The following is a 19,184-nucleotide window of genomic DNA, read 5'->3' on the forward strand; positions in this document are numbered from 1 at the left end:
ATTCCACTCTAGCAATCAGATCCTATATGGGTTAGTAGCTTTCTTTCCACTTCATGGTTATAAGTTTATTTCTAACCAAAAAAGCATACTATTTTTCTCAAGGTCCACAGAGTACGAACAAATATAATAGCTGGTGTTTATTTAGCACTTGAATGTCTGGAAAGCACTTAGTATCTCTATTTTAGAGCTTGAAGAGAGATCTGATCTTAGATAAAAAAACCTCATTCTATTGATGTGGAAACCAAAGCTAAAGAAGTTTCTCTGACTCCAGGACCAGGACAGCAACCATTACACCATCCTAGACATGTGCATATATGAGTGTAACCAAATTCAGAAGATTTTTGTACCATTCATAACTAAATGAGATGATAAAACACTCAGAAAAAAATAACTTTTAATCATGTTTCACACAGATTTGTGATAAGAAAAATATAGAAAAGAATGCCCCCTAGAAGGTATTCATATATATTTAGACTGCAAATTTGATCAGGAAAATTTCAAAAGGCTAAGGTAGCAATTAGAAACAGTTTTTTCTTGGGATGGGGAGTGTTTTGCATTGCTTTGTTTTGTTATTTTCCTGGTAAGCTATTGTTATATTTATTAAACTACAATTATTTCTCTGCAAATGAATTTAATATTCAATATTGCAGCTTATTATCTCAATACTGGTAATCAAGTATTTTTGTTTAAATTCAGTCCTGTTTCTTAACAGAAAATTATGTTATTAATTGTTACAAAATAGTTTGATATAATGAATAAAGAGCTAGACTTGTAGTCAAGAAGACCTAGGGTAGTCTAGGGTCAAGACCACCTCCTGCTGTGCCTGTCTGATATCTAGCCTCAAGGGAGAAGAAGGATCCCTATTTTGATAGGGCTGTGATAGGTCCCTTCTTCTGTGAAAGTCCTTAAGAGAAGGCTGCTAGGGGTCAGTGGCATGACTTCCATCAACAGAAGGCAACTTCTGCCTCTTGCTGTGTGCCGGAAATCCTCAGGACATGTAAATATCTTCTGGTGGAAAGAGGAAAACTTCCTTTTGAATTTAGTCCTTTCATCTTCTCCTGTGACTGTCTCTAGAGGAGACAGAGGAGAAAGAGGAAACTCAGTGGAAAGCAGAACTTATCTCTCTTGTTATGCAGGCTTGACTTTTATTTCCTTATGCACCTTATCCAGCCTAATCTTCAGGTTTCCGAAGAAAGAGGAATAATGGAACAGAGCCTCCTATCTGACCATCTTTTCATTTGCTTCCTATCTCATTCTGCATTGTCTCCAGCCTAATTTCTAAGTTTCTATAGGAAGGGGAGTGGCATTTTCTACTCAATGATGAACCTGGTCCCAACTGGTCATACCCTTCCCATACCAATGATTTGAACTAGCACTCATACATCATCATGAAAACTCCATTCCCCATTCCTCACTTCTCAACACCTTATTCCTATTCCCATCAAAACTCCCAATCCAAATTTCCAACAAAATACCAGTCACCCCTTCTGTAATGCCCTCAAGAATGCCTGTTCCATAAGCAATAAAGTTCTCTTCATTCTTAATCTTTTCCTCTTCTACTCCACCTATCTAGCAATTACTGAAACCTGGCTCACTCATGATGACAACTGCCTCTCTGGCCATTATTTCCAGGACTGTCTGCACTTTTATTCATTCCCTTTGGTTCACTATTTGAGGCAAAAGAGTTGAAATAGTCTTGGCTCTTCATTTCCAATTCCAGGTTCTCCTTCTACCTCCCTCACTCAGTATTTTTCCCTCCTTTGATATTGATGATATTCATAGCTAACTCTCAATCAAAATCTCAGTAGCTTTTTTCTACATGCCTCCAGTTCACTCTCTTCTTCCAAAATCTTCCCTTTATACTAGGGCATTTCAAAACACATACTGTCTCTCCCATGAATAATTATTAATCATTTTCTCAACCTAGTTGCTTCCCATGACCTACTCCTACATCCTATCTAAGCCACACAAGAAAATGGTTATATCCTTGATAATGTCATCATTCATGAAAGCATACCTCCACATTCATGCATTCTGAAATCTTCTTATCTGACAATAATCTACCTTTTCTTCTAACTTCCCGTACAAAAATTTCCTCTTACCAAAGCCTTAAATTCCTTGATCCCTTAGTTCTCTTTTAGGCCATATATGTTGCACTAAGTCACTCTCTCCTCTTTTCCTTATCTTAACCCATTGCTGAAACAGTTCCACTCTACACTGTCCTTTTCTTGAGTCCCATGCCCCTTTTCATATTGCCTATTGTGCCCTTCCATGCCTCAACCTTGGATGACTCTCATCATCTTGCATTAAGCCCACACATTTACTATTAAATATAGATGGAGAAAATCATGTAACTGTTCTGACTAGGACCATTATAAATATACATCATACAGTTTCAAATGGATCATCACTGCTACTAGGTAATCCTTCTACATCTTGCTTTATTAATTCACTATCCTACTTTCTACAGCATCTCTTCCATCCCTCCTCAAACATTCCATGGCCTTCTCTTCTCTCACCTGACAATATTTTCTCTTATTTTATAGAAAAAAAAAGTCATTCACTAGGAACACTATCTTCTCCTCTCTCCTTCATCTCATCTCACTCACATGCCACCTGTCATCTCTTTCACTTATTACTCCTTGAAGAGGTGGCCTTATTCCTTACCAAAATTCACCCCTCCATTTGCACAAATAATTACTTCCCATCTCCTCTGAAAGATTTCCCTCTCTGAAAACCCTATTCTATCATTTATCTTTAATCACTATCTACTGGTTTATTCTCAACTGCCTACAAACATGCTAATACAACCCCAATCTTTAAAAACTCTTTACTTCATCCTTCCATTCCCACTATCTATCATCTTATGTCTCTTCTGCCTTTTGTGAAAAAACTCCTTGAAAAAGATCATATAAAACAAGTCCATACACTTCCACTCCTTTCTCTTCTTATCTTCCACCATATGGCTTCTGATCTTATTCCACCAAATTTGAACTCTGTAAAATGATCCCTTACTTGTCCAATCCAATGTCCTTTTCTCAATCTTCATTCTCCTCAATTTGTCTGCAATCTATGACACTTTAGTCACCTTTGCCTTGATATTCTTTTCTCTCTAAGTTTTCAGGATACCTTACTCTCCAAATTCTCCTCCTACCTACCTACCAGCCTCTTTAGTCTCCTTAGATCCTCACCCAGCTCAAGCCCACAAACTGTAGGTATCTCATAGAACACTGTCCTGACCCCTCTTCTCTTTTCCTTGTATATAACTTCACTTGATGATGTCATGATCTCCCATGAATTTAATTATCATCTCTAGGCTAATGATTCTCAAATCACTTATTCTTCCCTAACCTCTTTATTGAACTCCAGTGCCATATCTCCTGCTGCCCTTCAGACATCTCAAAATGAATGTCCAAGAGACATCTTCAATTCAATATATCCAAACCTGAACTCATTATCTTTCAAAAAAAAAAACTGTCTCCCTTCTCTGTTCCTTATTACTATAAAAGGCAAAAACATCTTCCCAATTCATTGGGCTCATAAGCTAGGTGTCATCCTCAACTCTTCATTGTCTCTGACCTCCCATATCCAACCTGTTTCCAAGATCTTTTGGTTTCATTGTAGTGACACCTCTCTGTTATATTCCCTTCTCTCCTCTCCTATTGCTACCACTGTGGTATAGACTGCTATCATTTCCCACTTGAACTCTTACAGCAGCCTGTTGATGGATATATCTGTCTCAAGACTTGCCTTACTCTCATAAATCTTCCACTTAGCCAACGAAGTGATTGTCCTAAAACACAAGTCTGACCATGTCACGCCCCCAACTCAAAAAACTCCAGTGGTTCCCTATCACTGCCAGAATCAAAGGCAAAAGCATCTGCTTAGTGTTCAAGATCTTTCATAACCTATTCCCCTTCTAGCTTTCCAGGCTTCTTATACCTTACCTCCCAATCATGTTCTCTTTAATTCAAGATGGAGTCCTTCTTGCCTCCATCAATAAGACACTCTATCTCTCAGCTCAGAATGTTTTCCCCAGATATATTCTATTCCTGGAACACTCCCATTCTTCATCTCTGCCTATTAGCTTCCCAGCTTCCTACAAGTCCCAGATAAAATATCATTTCCTATAGGAAACCTTTCCCAACTCCTCTCAAACCCCTACTCATTCGAGTAAGTTCCTTCATTTAATAATTTCCTTTTTTAAATATAATTTGTATGTATTTGTTTTCTTTTGGTCCCCCCCCATTAGACTATGAAATCTTTGAGGGAAGGAACTGTCTTTTACAGATTTTTTGTATCCCCAACACTTACCATAGAGTCTGATACTAGGAGGAGCTTAATAAATGTTTACTAATTGCTTGAAATCTTATAGTATCTGCTTATTAGATGTGACTTCGGCAAGTTCTTTAGTTTCCATGTCCTTCAAGTCACATAATTCCTTAAGACTTTCTACTCATATATGGGTTGGTAGAAGTTCTGTGATGCATAAGTCTTCCAGTACTACATCATAAATATATTTGTTTAGATAAAATGTAAAGTCAATGTTAATGTCAATCAGTCTGCATCTGTGTGACAAAGATCATGGTTCATAGATTCAGAGCTGGATAGAAACTTAGCTGTCAAATTCAAATTCTTCTCTTAATTCCCCCCCCCCTTTTTTTTTTTGCAAATGAGGAAATTGAAACCAAAGAAATTATGTGGCTTAGCCAGAATCCTACAACTTATAAGAGTCTGAAACAGAATTTGAATACAGATTTGCCTGACTTTAAGTCCAGTAGCCTTTCTAAGATTCCTTAGCTATTATGAGTCGATGTTTGTGATGAAAGAGGAATAGCATAGCCAAGAACCACTCTTAGAGTGGAGGATCACATGTTTAGCCCACCTCTGCCTCATAGTGGCATTTACACTGAATGAATCACTTAACCACTCAATGCCCAAACTAATCTCTATAACTCTGAATTGCAGAAAAAAAGTGCTCACATGCATAAATAGAGGAAATGTCCTCATTCCAGAATTTCCTGGACCAATGAGATCACTAGTCCAGCTTCTTCCTCCTGTATTATCCATTGAGGAACACAAAGTACAAGCAGTATATAGGGAGATGTTCATCCTATTCAACCTCCTATCTGCTACCTTATCACAAGCTGTTCCTCATCTATAATGTACTCTTCCCTCCTCATCTTTGCTTCTTATAATCCCCAGATTCCAGAAACTCAGCTCATGTTTCCACTCCCTGCTCCAAGACTTTCCTAACCTTAACAATGGTCCTCCCCACTATTTGTTAATGGTCTTTTCCATACCACCTCCTTACTCCTTGTGAAAATACTCTGCATTTTATTTGTATTTACTTATCAGTGTATATGTTGTTCTCTTCTTCTCTCCTGACCATAAGAATATAAACTTGGTCTTCCTTCCTGTAAACTCCCTATGATAATAAATAAAAGTTTATACTTGTTATAAATTTATATATATATAATTATATATAATATATATAAATTATATATAATATAAATATATAATATAAAATAAATATATATATCTAGCTATAATTTTATTTATACTATTTATTATACTATTTTATTATATATCATATAATCCTATTACTATAAATATAATATAAATTATTATATAATTTAAAATTAAATACTGATTATTGCCTTCAGAGTTGTATATATCTGACTCATTTTTCCATTTTTTGGCAGATTTTCAAGTCAAATATTCTGTTCATATGCCACCTCACACCCCAAAAAAAGCCTCAAATGTCACTTTTGTATGAAGAGTATATTTTTTTCATTGATGATTAGGCTCAGGTTTTCAGGATATGTTATTTCAGGCTGCACCTGGCATTTTCTGACTTTTGAAGTCCAGGATATTCCCTTCTGTGATTTTTTTTATATTTACAATAATATCTAATTAAAATACTTTATTTTACAAAGCAGGTGCTATTCTGCACTTATAGATGGATTTTCCTGACAGGGAGATCCCTAACATGATGAAGTTATGGATGTAGAGAAAAATAAAAGAAAACAAAAATTAAATTTAATTAACCAGGAAAAATTATGAGCTGTATAATTTTAAAGACATGCTTCTTAATAGGTAGTTTTCATGTCCATGCACACAGAAATGGAAAATGCAACAGGTATTAAATTACCCTCCCTGTGGCAGGTCAACTGAGGATATGTGTATAGATCTTCTTTCCCAAAGTTCCCAGAAACTCACCCACCGACATACATATTTTCATTATTCATAATCAGAAAGGGCAACTTTTTCAGGAATGGCTTCATGTGTCAGCCTACTGTTTTCTATAGGATGGACTAAACTAAAGGTATTTTATGTCATCCACACACTCTCCTCTAAAATCCTGAAGCCTATTGGGAAATGGCAGCAAGACAGATGGCAAAGGGGTTAGGTTTCATCTAAGGTCATGCAGAGATTACTTTGTTTTGTTTTAAAGTCCTGTTTGCTCTCTATGGCAGCTACATTGCTCCTCTTCTCACCACTACCTTAATTATTTCCATGGAAGGACACACTTTCCCAATGCATATCACAATAGGTGGGGCACTGAACCTTAGTGAAGACAAAGAAGTTGAGTTTCTGTGGACAAAATTTGATATAGGTGCACACACAGAACACTGGTGTCGGACTCTGCCTGTTATGGCAAATAAGATGAAAGATATTATTGCAGCCTATTCATGGAAGAGTGCAGTTTTAAGGTTATCTGGAAACTATTCCAAATAGCTTTGTTTTTATGCAAATAGAGCTTTTGGCTTTCTAGTCCATAGTGCATCAAAGTACAAATTAAATTGACAGTTCTACCAGCAAATATACCCATTGTCTGTTTTTGGCACTTAATCATTAGTTAACTCAGGAGAACAATTGACCTGATTTTTTCTCCAGTCAGTAAAACTCTCTGTGGGTGGAGACGTTTTATTAAATTTCTTTTGAATACTTCAGTGTATTTTGCACAGAATTGAGTAAAGAGCAGGGCCATTAAAAAAGGGAGGATCATGCATCTACAGCTGGAAGGGATCTTTAATGGTCACCTAAGCCAACTCCCTTGCTTTACAGATGATGAAACCAGTCCAGGAATGTTCCCAAAGTCACAGAGATGGTAAGTGGCAAAGCCTAGATCCTAACTTCCATTCTCTAACCCTAAATCCAGGTCTTATTCCAGTGAACCAAATTCGAAATCATCAGCTTTCTATTAGAATTAGAAATGACCAAACTTAAAGAAATCTTCTATTCTAACCCGAGTCAAACTTAAATAGATACGTGAGCCATTAAGTCATATCCAACAAACCAACTGGGCCACGTATTGGCTTGGAAAACCATGTTAGGATTCTCTATGGTGCTCACTTTGGCAGCACGTATACTAAACAGGATGATCCATGCTTTATTGGATCCCGTTGTGTTAAATATTTCCCCATTACATTTTAATCTGGGTCAGCAGCTGAATTAAGGAGTGTTATGTGAACACATGGCAATAGGAGGCAACCATGTTTGACATTTTTGTTCTAACCAGTTCCTAGAACTGGAGCGCCTTAATCAAGGTCACCTGAGCTGATGATAGTGATAGATTGGCCTGACAATCCAGTGTCTGAGAGGTCAAGAAAAGCATTTCTAAAGTCTCTTCCAAAAAAAAAAAAACAATATACCAATTAGAGTTCTAGTTCATTTCTAAAGAATATATGGAGTCTATCAAGTCTGGCCTAAATACTACTTTCCTAAAATGTGCTTAAAGAATAAAAACTAGAGGAAGGGTCCTTGAGCTTTGCACTATTGTGGGAAAAGTAGAGGATACTCACTATCCATGGTTTCTTTTTTGCCTGGTGATGGGCTAAAATGACCTCTCTCTCTCTCTCTCTCTCTCTCTCTCTCTCTCTCTCTCTCTCTCTCTCTCTCTCTCTCCCCCCTCCGTCTGTCTCTGTCTCTCTCTGTCTCTGTCTCTGTCTGTCTGTCTGTCTCTTCTGTCTCTCTCTTCCTCTTTCTCTCTTCCTCTCTCCTCCCCTGTCTCTGTCTCTGTCTGTCTGTCTGTCTGTCTGTCTCTCTCTCTCTTTTACAGGCACACAGAGTGGTTCCCAGGAATCAGTTGCTGTCCACCACAGATACATTCCAAGGAAGCCCCTACCACAAACCCAAATATTTCATACTTCTATTAACTATAGTTACAGAAATTGCTCCCACCAGTCCCAGGTGCTATACCAAAGTGCTTTGAAATCTATTTTTGCTCCACCATCATCTTTTTAATTGAAATCAGTATTATCAGCCTGAATTTTGAGGATTAGGACTCAAATAGAAAGGTCGGACTTCCCAAGATGAAAGAACAAACCCCAAAGAGAGCCACATCTGTATGTTATGCCTTCAGTCTGTTTTCTGGCTAATTCTACAAGGACATGATGGTTGAGCATGCCAAAGATTCTCTCTAATTCTATCTTAGCCTATCAAGGGGCATTGTACAAAATCATAGGCGCTTATAACTAGTTCTCGTTAATATTTTATTAAAGGTTTCCATCGAACAACTGTTTTAATTAACTTCTGCTGCTTGTGCATGCTTGTCAGACTACTACGTGACACCACCCCTGTTACTAGTAAACAAGTCAAAGCTTTCAAAATTGCCAGGAAAAATTAGAAGTAAGAAGAAAGAAAGGGAAAACACGGGGCTGAAATATTAGATCTCTTTGTGTGAGAAGAAGGTGACATAAGGAAGAAAGCCTTTTATGCTGCCTTTCCTGGGGAAACAAGGTGGGAAAAATAAGACCAAGTGAATTAGTAAAGTGAAAAATGAGTGTCTCTGGGATGAGCAACATTCAGAAAGACGAGTCTGAAAATGCATTTGCTAACCCCTTGGTGAAAACTCTGTGCCCTCGACCAGCCATGGCTGATGAAATCTAGCACAATGAGACTCTAGTATATAGCAAGAGTCTCTCAGGACTGGCTTCCTCCAACCTCTGTCCTCTTTAGCTGCCTGCAAAAAGACTTCAGCTCACATGGGTGAATCACTAAAATGGCTGAAAATTGCCGAAATAACCTCCAAGAAACAGATGGCTGTGAGGGCTCCTGTCCAGATGCCAGAAATCCCATATGCATGCCAATCTGTGTTCCAGGGCACACTATTACCCTTTAAATTATATTTTCCCTCCTTCTGCCATGTATGTTTTACCAAAATTACAAGGTTCCAGTTTTTTTTTTTTCCAGTGATCAAGAAAAATCAAAACTCCTTGGCCTTGAACCTATGAATAAAAATATGCTACACAATTCCCAAACACACAAGGGTCCAAAATCTTCACTGAAACTTCACCAAACCTTTTTGAGGTCCTGTTAAGTGGGGCTAGATGAATGCTTTTCATGTGTGTTGGGGGCTATTTGATTTTTTTTTCCATTTCTGCTGTGGTTTAAGCTCTCCTCATCTCTAAAAAGCACTTCAGTATTTAGAGGGCAGGGCTCCCCGCATTCTTTCCAGCTGGTCTAGAAATCAAACACATCAGTAGTCTCAGAAAATAAATTGATCACCTTAAAGTTTTCTGAGCCTGGATGGCAGGCAGCAAACAAGCAGACTTTCTAATCCAGCTCAATAACTGGTCTTTCTAACTCACATAGGCTTGGGATTCACTTGTAATTAACTGACTCCTGATATGTTGCAGGCATTATGACAGTATATCTTCCCCATTCTGAAAGAAAAGCTGGACTTTGAATGAAAAATAAAAATGGAAACCCAGAAAAGAAGAAGGCCAGATTGGAAATCAGACAACATAGGTCCAATTCTCAGGTGCGAGTATGTCCTTGGACAATACATTTACTCTTTCTAAACCTCAGTTTCTTTTTCATTAAAATAAAATTACAAGGACTTTTTCCATCTCCTTTTCAGGGTTGTTGTGATAGAAGAACTTCATAATATCAAAAGCTATAGATAAACGTGAGCTAATACTCATTACTATTACTGTATATACTAATAATAATCTTAATAACTAGAATTTATTTAGCGTTTTAGGTGTGCAAATCCCATTACAAATGTTATATCTTCTGATCCTTATAATGACCCTTGGAAGCAGATGCTATTATTATCCTCATTTTACAGGTTAGGACACTGAGGCAGACAGCAGTCAGATGACTTGCCCAAGGTTTATATAGAAAGTATGTGAGGTCTGATCTCAAGTGTTCCTAATTCTAACTCTATCCATTATGCTGGCTAGCTGAGAGACAGTGCACTAGAGATGGTGGAGATCTAGCCTCAGCATAGGGTAATTCAAGTTCTACCTGTCACATAATAGATATGTGACCTTAGACAAGTCACTTAGCCTGTTATCATCTCAGATAACTCCTTAAACACTATGATGCCCAAGAAATTCCATTCTGTATCATCAGTACAAGGAATTTCCTTACTAAGAAATGAATGAAATCAATAAAATAACAGGTTCAGATCCACTTCGACCAAAAAAATTAAAAAGTATAAATAAAAACAATGTTAACCTTATGGGAGATAATATATTCCCTCACTGGGAGATGCCCCACACAAATTATATCACAGATTCAGGAGAAAATATTTTAATTGCATAGAAGTTTCCATGAAACTTTTTCTAAATGATGTAACAGTAGTAGGAAGGTGATACTGGCTTCTCAAAAGTCACTCCAGTGAAGCATCAAATTTGGAGGAATTATTTGTCATTATCACCATTTATGTGATATAAAGGCTTTAAACATACACAAGACCAGTTCTGAAGTACGTGTCTGCTGACTGACAGCCAAGTGAACTAGATTTGGAGACATAAATTACAGGGTTTGCTTCAGAGTGATCAAATTTCGCTATTTGCATAAATTCTTGAAGTTGCCATTTTTGGTTGTAAAAAGATTGTATTCTATGTCAGTGGATATAGAGATTATACTACCAAAATCATTAGTTCTCAAAGTACTCCTGGATAATAGTGTAGATGAGAGAGAGATACAATATATATTGCAAAGATTGAATTTTACAATGAAATCTCATGCAAGAAGGAAATAGAAATTTGGCTGCCAAAGGGGGATGGGACTGGAATCTGTAGCTAAGAAAAGCAGGTGGACAGTTGAAAAAATATCTTCTTGTCCCTTCTGAACTTAGAGGGGAAGGAGTAATCTCACTGATCTTATCGTGCTACAATTCCTCCTTGATCTGAAGAGACCCATATTAACCATCTTTCCTTATAAGTGATAGACAGAGACTTTTTCCCTTTGGGGAAGGAAAGAGACTATCCACCCTGAAGATTTTCCTTCAAAGCTGTATCTCTGTCTCAGGAAATTACACCAGCATGACTCCACAAAGATCCTAAGGTCTTCTGGGACTTAGGTCTCTAAACCTGAACCTCAACCCCTGAAGAAACTTTAGGTAGAAAATAGAATAGGGACTTCCTGTTTCACTCTTCCTTAACCTACCATTCCAGACTTATCAATTAATAGATTGATCTTACAACTTACCAAAGTATTAGACATCTCTTCTTCAATGTACTAAGGGGATCACAGATAATAATCATCCAGAGAAGAGAACAGAAATCAGAGATTAAAGGGGATTTCCTCTTACTCTTCAGCTCTGAATATTGATTAACTTCACCTTCTCTGGGACAGCTCTGCCTAGGAGGGAAGTCATGTTTTTCTTTATCTGTTCCCTCCCTCTCAGTTACCTGTCAAACTTTGGTTCCTGATCCCCTGCTAGTACAATAGTTATCACTCAAATCACACTCTGTGCAAAGCCATTTACATATGTTGCCTCCTTTGGTTCTGACAACTTTTTTGAGGAAACTTGGGCTGTGAGAAATTAAGAAATTTTTCCAGGGACACACTAATCCACTAAGTCTTTGAAACAGGATTCAAACACCCTTCATGATGACTCAAAGTCTAACACAGGATCTACCATGGTAACTAACCACCCTCAGTATCAAAACAATAATCATAGTGAAAATATTGAAGAAACATGATCACAATGAATAAAAAATGATAATAAAATGGAAAAGAAAGAGGATAGTGTAACAGTGAATAGGGAACTGGCCTCAGAGTCAGAAAGACTGAGTTCAGGTTTGCTTCAGACATATCTCATTGGTGGGACCATTGGCAAATCTTTGACCTACTTAGCAGTCCCAGGGAACTTTCTTAGTCTGTAAATTATAAAGGAACTATTGATCTGCAGTGGTAGAAGAGTTTTCCCTAAAGAGAGTGACCTATATCAATAAAACTATAATTTCAGTAAAAAAATAAATAAATAAAACACAAGGATTAAGAAAAGGAAGCCTACAAGTAGAACAGATTCCACTGAGGATAGTTTCTATCAAAAACACTCATTATTGATCAGCAACTAATTTAAAGAGGAAGAAAACTATGATATTTGCCCACATTGGAACAACTTTTATTGGTTCAGCAAAAACTTAGTTTTATGTTTTTTGTTTTTTGTTTTTTTTTCTAATGGGTTTTCACTTCTGTTTAGTGTATGTTTATATCCATCTTACTGGCATATAGTTGTAGTCCTTACAAGATGTTATGGGCTGATTCCATGGCTCTCTTTGTATTAACCAGAGTGTACTCTTTCCTTATCTTTGTCTCTTGAAATCCTTGGTCTTCTTCAAGAGCAGTCAAGTAGTACGTTCTCCAAAAGACCTTTCTTGATCTGCCTCCTAGGTACTATGGTCCCTCCCTCTCCAAACTCCCTTGTATTCATTATATATGCACACACATATATATATATATACAATTATATGTGTATACATAATATATATATATATATTCAGGTAGATGGAAAACAACTGAGCAACAAATGTGTGTGTATGTGGATGTGTCTAAACACACGTTATTTTTCAGTCATGTCTGACTCTTCACGACCCCATTTGGGGTTTTCTTGGCAAAGATACTGGAGTGGTTTGCCATTTCCTCCTTCAGCTCATTTTGCACATGAGCAAACTGAGGTAAACAAGGTTAAGTGAGTTGCCTGGAGTTGCATGGCTAGAAAATGTATAAGGCTAAATTTGGACTCACAAAAATGAGTCTTCCTGATTCTAAGCCCAGCACTCCACCTATGGCACAACTAGTCACCCTTATATATATGCATATATATTTATACTTATACATTGAAAAATATATAATATGTGTTAGATATAATTACATGTTTGTATACAAATATGTTTATAATTAATGTACATTGAGATTCATGTTGTCTCACTCATTAGAAGGCAAGTTCCCTGAAGGGAGAAACTCTCACTTCTGTCCTTGAATACCCTGGCAGTAATAAATGTTTCATAAATGTTTATTGATTGACTGAGAAGAGAGCAAAAATGTACAAGGCTGTGCAATCTGAATCTCAAAGTGTATACTGTGGAAATAAAAGTTGCACACACTAATCAAAGTCCTATTTCAGTTTCCCCATAGGTTCTCATCTAAACCAAAGCTCTGAAGTTCATATTTCCATAAACAAAGAGGGAGTTTCTCAATCTCTATTTCATTTCCTTGGGTTGAATGACTTACATTTCATTAATGCACCTGAGATAATTGGAAAGAAGCATCCACAATAAGTATCTAAATCAAAATAAATTTTGTGATTGTAGAAAAGCATCTTTGATTCCACTTGTAATTCCAAAGTTACTGTTTCAGAAGAACCTCTGTAGTTGAAGTTCTTGAAGTTTAGTCATTAACTAAAAATAACCAGTATGCAAGCACTTTAATTAGATTTTAATTATTAAAGTATGGAATGGATGTTGATTGAAGTCATAACTACTTTGGACACAATTTCCTGCCTACAGCTAAATGGATGCCTGAGAGGTTGAGAATGAGAAAGAGAGCCAACACCATGTACTAGACCATGATGGTATCTTAGCCACCAGCTCAAGGGATTGGGATTTGATAACAGCAACGGGAGGGAGCCACCATCCTTAGTGGATTGTGTTCAGGCTTGCCTCTGTGTATGTGATCTCAAGTCAGGATTTTCTACACAGTGCAGTAAGTCAGCATTAAAAATCTACAAAGAATGACAATAACTAATGCACAGATAATTCCTGTCTGCATACACTACCCAGGCAGTAGCCAGTGCCTAATGAACCCTGAGTGAATGCCCTACTTGAATTCTCTATACAAACGAGCAATTCTGAAAGATTTTCTCCTTTTTTATGAAATAAAAATTTCAATACAAGGAGAAGTGAGAGTAAATGTTCATGTTGGATTTAGAGAGCATTTATTTCCTTTCAACATTTGTCTTCTCTCTCCTACAGAATGTTCCCTTTGGAATTAATGGCATTCTACCATCAAAAAAAAAAAAAGACATCCAGTGCAAAAGAATATAGTTCAATTAAGATGGTGAACAATAATGATCTGGGGAAGAAATGCTGTTTGAATTGAAATTTTCCATATTTATCCCTTTGCCCAAAATCCAAAGAGAAAAGATAGATTCAGTATATAATTTTCTTCTCTTTTCATTTTTTATACTAAATCTGCAATCACATTGGAATAGGGAGCTCAGTGAAAAAAACATTCTACTGTTGAAAAACTGAATTTGTTATGAGATTTACAGTTTAAGAGATTGCCATGGACATCAAGCAAATGTTAGTGAATTACATCAAGTGACATAGACAGTGTATGTTAGAAGTAGAATTTGCACCCAGATCTTCTTGGCATTAATGACCAGTTCCCCATCTTCTATACCAGGTAGCATAGTATTAGTGTTAAAATAAAATTTGGAATAATAAATAATATTTTTCCACTTTCTTTGGGAGGGTTATTTTGCTTATTTTGCTGTGAACTTATTGGAACCAGAAAAAATCTAAAGAAATTTGTTGCTCACATCTTATTTTTCATTCATTCAGCCACTCGATAAAAATTTACCATTAAATACTTACCATAAACAGTCTTATTTTAGGTATTATGGGAAGACACATAGTCACTCTTCTCCTATTGCCATGATGGTGAACCTATGACACAGGTGCCAAAGATGGCATGCAGAGACCTCTCTGTGGGCATGTATGCCATGACCTGCTAGAGTTAGTTGCTAGATAGGCAGAGGAACTTGAGTGGAGCTGCTCCCTTCCCCCTCTCCACCACACTTCCCTACTTCTCTGTTCCGCAGCACAGTGCAAGTCCTTATTCCCTCCCCTGAGTGGAGCATCTGGACCATTCCCTTCCCTTTCTCCCTCTTCTGTGGGGTAAGGGTGGGGTGGCAAGGCAGAGCACTCTGTCTCCAAAGGCAGAGCAAGGCAGAGCACTCACCACCACTGTCCTATAGTTTATACTTTGCTAGAAAACATGATACCAACACAAATAACTATAAAATAAAATAACTTTAAGTGTATAAGAAGAATATATATGCATATATATGTATATAGATAGATAGATAGATATAGAGAGAGATTTCCTTCATAAAAGAAAGGTTCCAGTATTTGAATTAGACTTTAAATTCTAGGCTAATTAGAATTTCCCACATTTGGGAAGACAGGAAATAAGAGAATTTCAGGTAAAGGGAAAACAAAGGATTCAAAGCTAAAGGGCTTGGAATAAATAAAGGAGATAGTTAATAGCCAAGTTAGGCAAGAGTGTAGAATACCAGGAAGGGGATAGCATGTAATAAGGCTCAAAATGTCAAGTGGCCCTTTTTTGTGGAGAGCTGGAAATGCCAACTTGGGTTTAATCTTCATTTGGTATTCTATAGATAATCACTGAAATTATTAGTGTAGAGAATGGCATGATCTGATCTGTACATAAGGAAAATTGAAAAGATTATTTTGTAACCTCTGATCAATGCAATAATCTCTTGGCAGAGAGGTTATAGACTAAAGGTATGGGATGAGAGATATATTTTCAGATGTAGTAAATGTGAAAATTTATTTTACTTGACTATGTTTTTTAGAAGGGAAGGCTTCTACTGGGAGACAGGGTGGAAAAGAAGTGCTAGCAATACAAAACAAAGGAGAGAGTGAAAATTTGAAATAAAACATTTTTAAAAGACAGAGATGGAAAAGTGGAATGATGTGGCAGACAGAGGCTTGATCTCAGTCAGAAATCCCTGGATTCAAGTGCCCCTTCTGACATACTAACTGTGTTACCAGAGCAAGTCATTTCAATTCTCAGTTTCTAGGCAACTCTCAAAGAATGTTTCTAAGAACGTACTGACATGTATATTAAAGGGAGTTTCTTCAACAGGGAAGTTCCCTATAGCCTGTGGTTCTCAAAGTCTGTGGATCCATAAGATCTATGAGATCAAAACTATTTAATGATAACATTGACATTTTCATGTCTTATATGGCAAATATTGGCACCAAAGAGGTGCCATATATAAAGTGCCAGATCTGGAGTCAGGAAAGCTCCTTTTCCCAAGTTTATATCTGACCTCAGGCATATACTAGCTATATGACCCTGGGCCAGTCACTTAACCTTTCTTTGCCTTAAATGGCAAAACACTCCAGTATCTTAGGTCAAGAAAACCCCAAATGGGGGCACAGAGACTTGGACATGACTAAAATGACTTAACAACAACAGTAAATATCAATAATTGTAACACATAAATATCAGTTCTTTGTGGTGTTCACTTTTTAAAAGTGCACCTGAGACCCAAAAGTTTTAGAACTTAACCTCTACACCAGTGCATTCACAAAGACAGACTATCATTGTCCCTATTCCTAGTAAGAAAAAAAAATACAAAAGGAAGTTCAGAAGGGAATACAGGCTAGCAGGGTAAGTTTGTTGCTATTTTAAATTTTACCTAGACTTTTAAAAAAATGCATGTACCAGTCTGCAGTGGCATATATAATCCTTTTTCTGATCATCTTTGAATATTGAAATGTTAATATCTGTTGTTTGTTCAGGACAAATTTAAGGAGAAAATTAAAAAAGAAAAAAGCTGTCCAAAGCATGAAGAATGGGTTGAGACAAGAGACGGAGATTTGAAACCTGGTTAGAAGATCATTGTAATAGCCTACATAGGTCTCCACTGGGCTAATGGCAGTGAAGATGAAATGAGGAGGATAAACGTGAGAGACATTTTGAAAATTTCTGAAATTGACAAGACCTAAAGATATTAGCTATAACAACTGAGGGAAAGGAAAGAATCAAATACAACCCCAAAATCATAGACACATGAGTTTAGGTTAATAATGATCTTTTAAGTCCAAAAATTGATTTATTCATGAAGGAAATGTCCCATAGGAATTTGGAGATGCTAGTCTGGAGGTCAAAGCCTGAAGTACAGATTTGGAAAACATCAAAGGGGTGGGAATTCAAACTGTGAGAATGAAATATTGTTAAGGAAGAGTAGACAGAAAAGAAATAGCCTGAAGCATAAAATTAAGAAATATCACCATTAAGAAGTTGAGAAAATGAAAAGAAGCCATCATAGGATACAAAGATAAAGAAAGAATTTTAGAGGAAGGAATATAAGAAAGGAGAAGATGAATTTTAGAAGGAATGTCTACTGAATAGAGTCATTAATTCAGAATGGTCAAGGAAGGGGAAGAAAAAAGACCATTGGGTTTTTCTATCAAGCCATCATTGTTGATCTTTGAGAGATCTGGTTATGTGAATTGGAGGGAAGAAGAAGAAGAAAACTACCCAAAGTATCAAGAAGGAATTGGATGATGAGAAAAGTAAAAACATTAAGAACACCCAATTTTTAAAAAATGAAGACAAAAGATAATAGGGAGGACAGTGTTTCAATAGAAGGTCAAATGAAGCTTGCTGGAGACTGGGAGAAGCTGAGCATGTCTGTGGTGATTATTATTTTCAATTTTGCTTGTAAACATAAATCTATGATTTTATTGGTGTAGAGCAAGTGGTGTAAAGATCAAATAGCAACAAGGACCATAAAACTACATATAAGGATCCCTGAAGGCCACCTATTGGCTTAGAAAAACTAATTATTAGCATCATCTATGTTCTATTATATTTTTATTTACTTATTAAATATTTCCCAGTTATAACTTACTCTAGTTTGGGCTGCATGCTTCTAAGTGTTTGAAACATCTGGTGTAGTGAACTCCTCCTGAAATGTTGCATATAAAACATTTTTCATCAACATTTAATTTTTTCCCAATTATATATAAAAACAATATTTAACATTCATTTTCTAACATTTTGAGCTCCAAATTCTCTTCATCCCTTTCTCAACCCCCAAAACAGTAAACAGTTTGACATAGGTTATACATGCGCAATCATACAAAAACTATTTACACATTAGTTATGTTGTAGAAGATATGTATTAAGAAAAATAAAGGGAAAAATGGTAAGCTTTGATCTCCATTTATATTCCAGTGGTTCTTTCTCTGAAGTTAGATAGCAATTTTCATGAAGATGAACAATTTGTCTTTAACTTGTCGCAAGAATTATCTGGAAAAATCAAAGATGAAGAGATTTGCCTGTGATCACACAGGAAACACCTTCCAGGAACAAAACTTGAATCCATGTCTCCTTTACTCCAAGATCAGTCTTCAATCTATGCTATGTTGCTTCTTACTTTTATATAACAAAATATACTAAATTTACATAGTACTTTGTAGGCTTTAAAAGAATAAAATTTATTCTCCCATCCCAAAGAGTGAAATTTTCTTAAATCACTTCATAATTTCATTTTTCCTTTTTAATAACTTAATCCTCTGAAAAATATGATGGATACAAAATAAGGATATGGACTTCAGAAGATAAATATTGCTAAAATTTCTGATCAGATAGTCATACCTATATGAAAAGAAAATTATATAGTCTATATTCCCCCAAATTAAATATGTGGCTACTCCCCCAACCATTCGAATTAAGAGAAATATCCCTATGTGATAAACTTTAAAATATATCTTAAAGGCATAGAGCACTCACTCAGAGATAGACCTATAAGCAGATAAGATAATCAATAAGGATGATATCCAACATCTATGGTCCATTGTCAGGATGGCTTCCACATGACATAGGAATTGATTCACCCTTCTTTCTGGGCAATTTCTGCATTTGCTTGTGAACATAGAAGCAGGAAAATACCCAGCTTTTCCTCTAGAGCTCTAGGAACACACAGCATAAAACATCTGCTTGAGGGATTGGGTGGGGGTGAAACAAATGTTCTAAAATGAGTCACAAAACATCTCTCTTCAGTTTGGTTGCCAGAAATGATGTTACAGGCATAAAGGTCAAGCTGGTGACTATAAGCTTATTTGGAGGAAGGAAAAATTCTTAGATAGAAGTTTGAGGAGGAGAAAGAATGCTAT

At 36.5% G+C, this 19,184-nt stretch overlaps 2 long non-coding RNA genes across 2 annotated transcripts; one reads left to right on the forward strand and one right to left on the reverse strand.

The window, feature by feature from the left end:
• Positions 1 to 377: 377 nt before the first annotated feature.
• On the reverse strand, positions 378 to 4,027 carry LOC130455936 (uncharacterized). The gene is made up of 2 exons (XR_008914226.1): positions 3,948 to 4,027; positions 378 to 1,070 (listed from the first exon to the last, which is right to left on the reverse strand). It is a non-coding gene; the product is annotated as an uncharacterized LOC130455936 (long non-coding RNA).
• Positions 4,028 to 4,060: 33 nt separating this feature from the next.
• LOC103106797 (uncharacterized) lies at positions 4,061 to 14,663 on the forward strand. Its single transcript, XR_001624420.2, has 5 exons — positions 4,061 to 4,173; positions 7,072 to 7,114; positions 9,645 to 9,769; positions 9,869 to 9,916; positions 13,373 to 14,663. It is a non-coding gene; the product is annotated as an uncharacterized LOC103106797 (long non-coding RNA).
• Positions 14,664 to 19,184: the final 4,521 nt, after the last annotated feature.

Source organism: Monodelphis domestica, chromosome 8, assembly GCF_027887165.1.
Source record: "Monodelphis domestica isolate mMonDom1 chromosome 8, mMonDom1.pri, whole genome shotgun sequence".
NCBI classification, from domain to species: Eukaryota; Metazoa; Chordata; class Mammalia; order Didelphimorphia; family Didelphidae; genus Monodelphis; species Monodelphis domestica.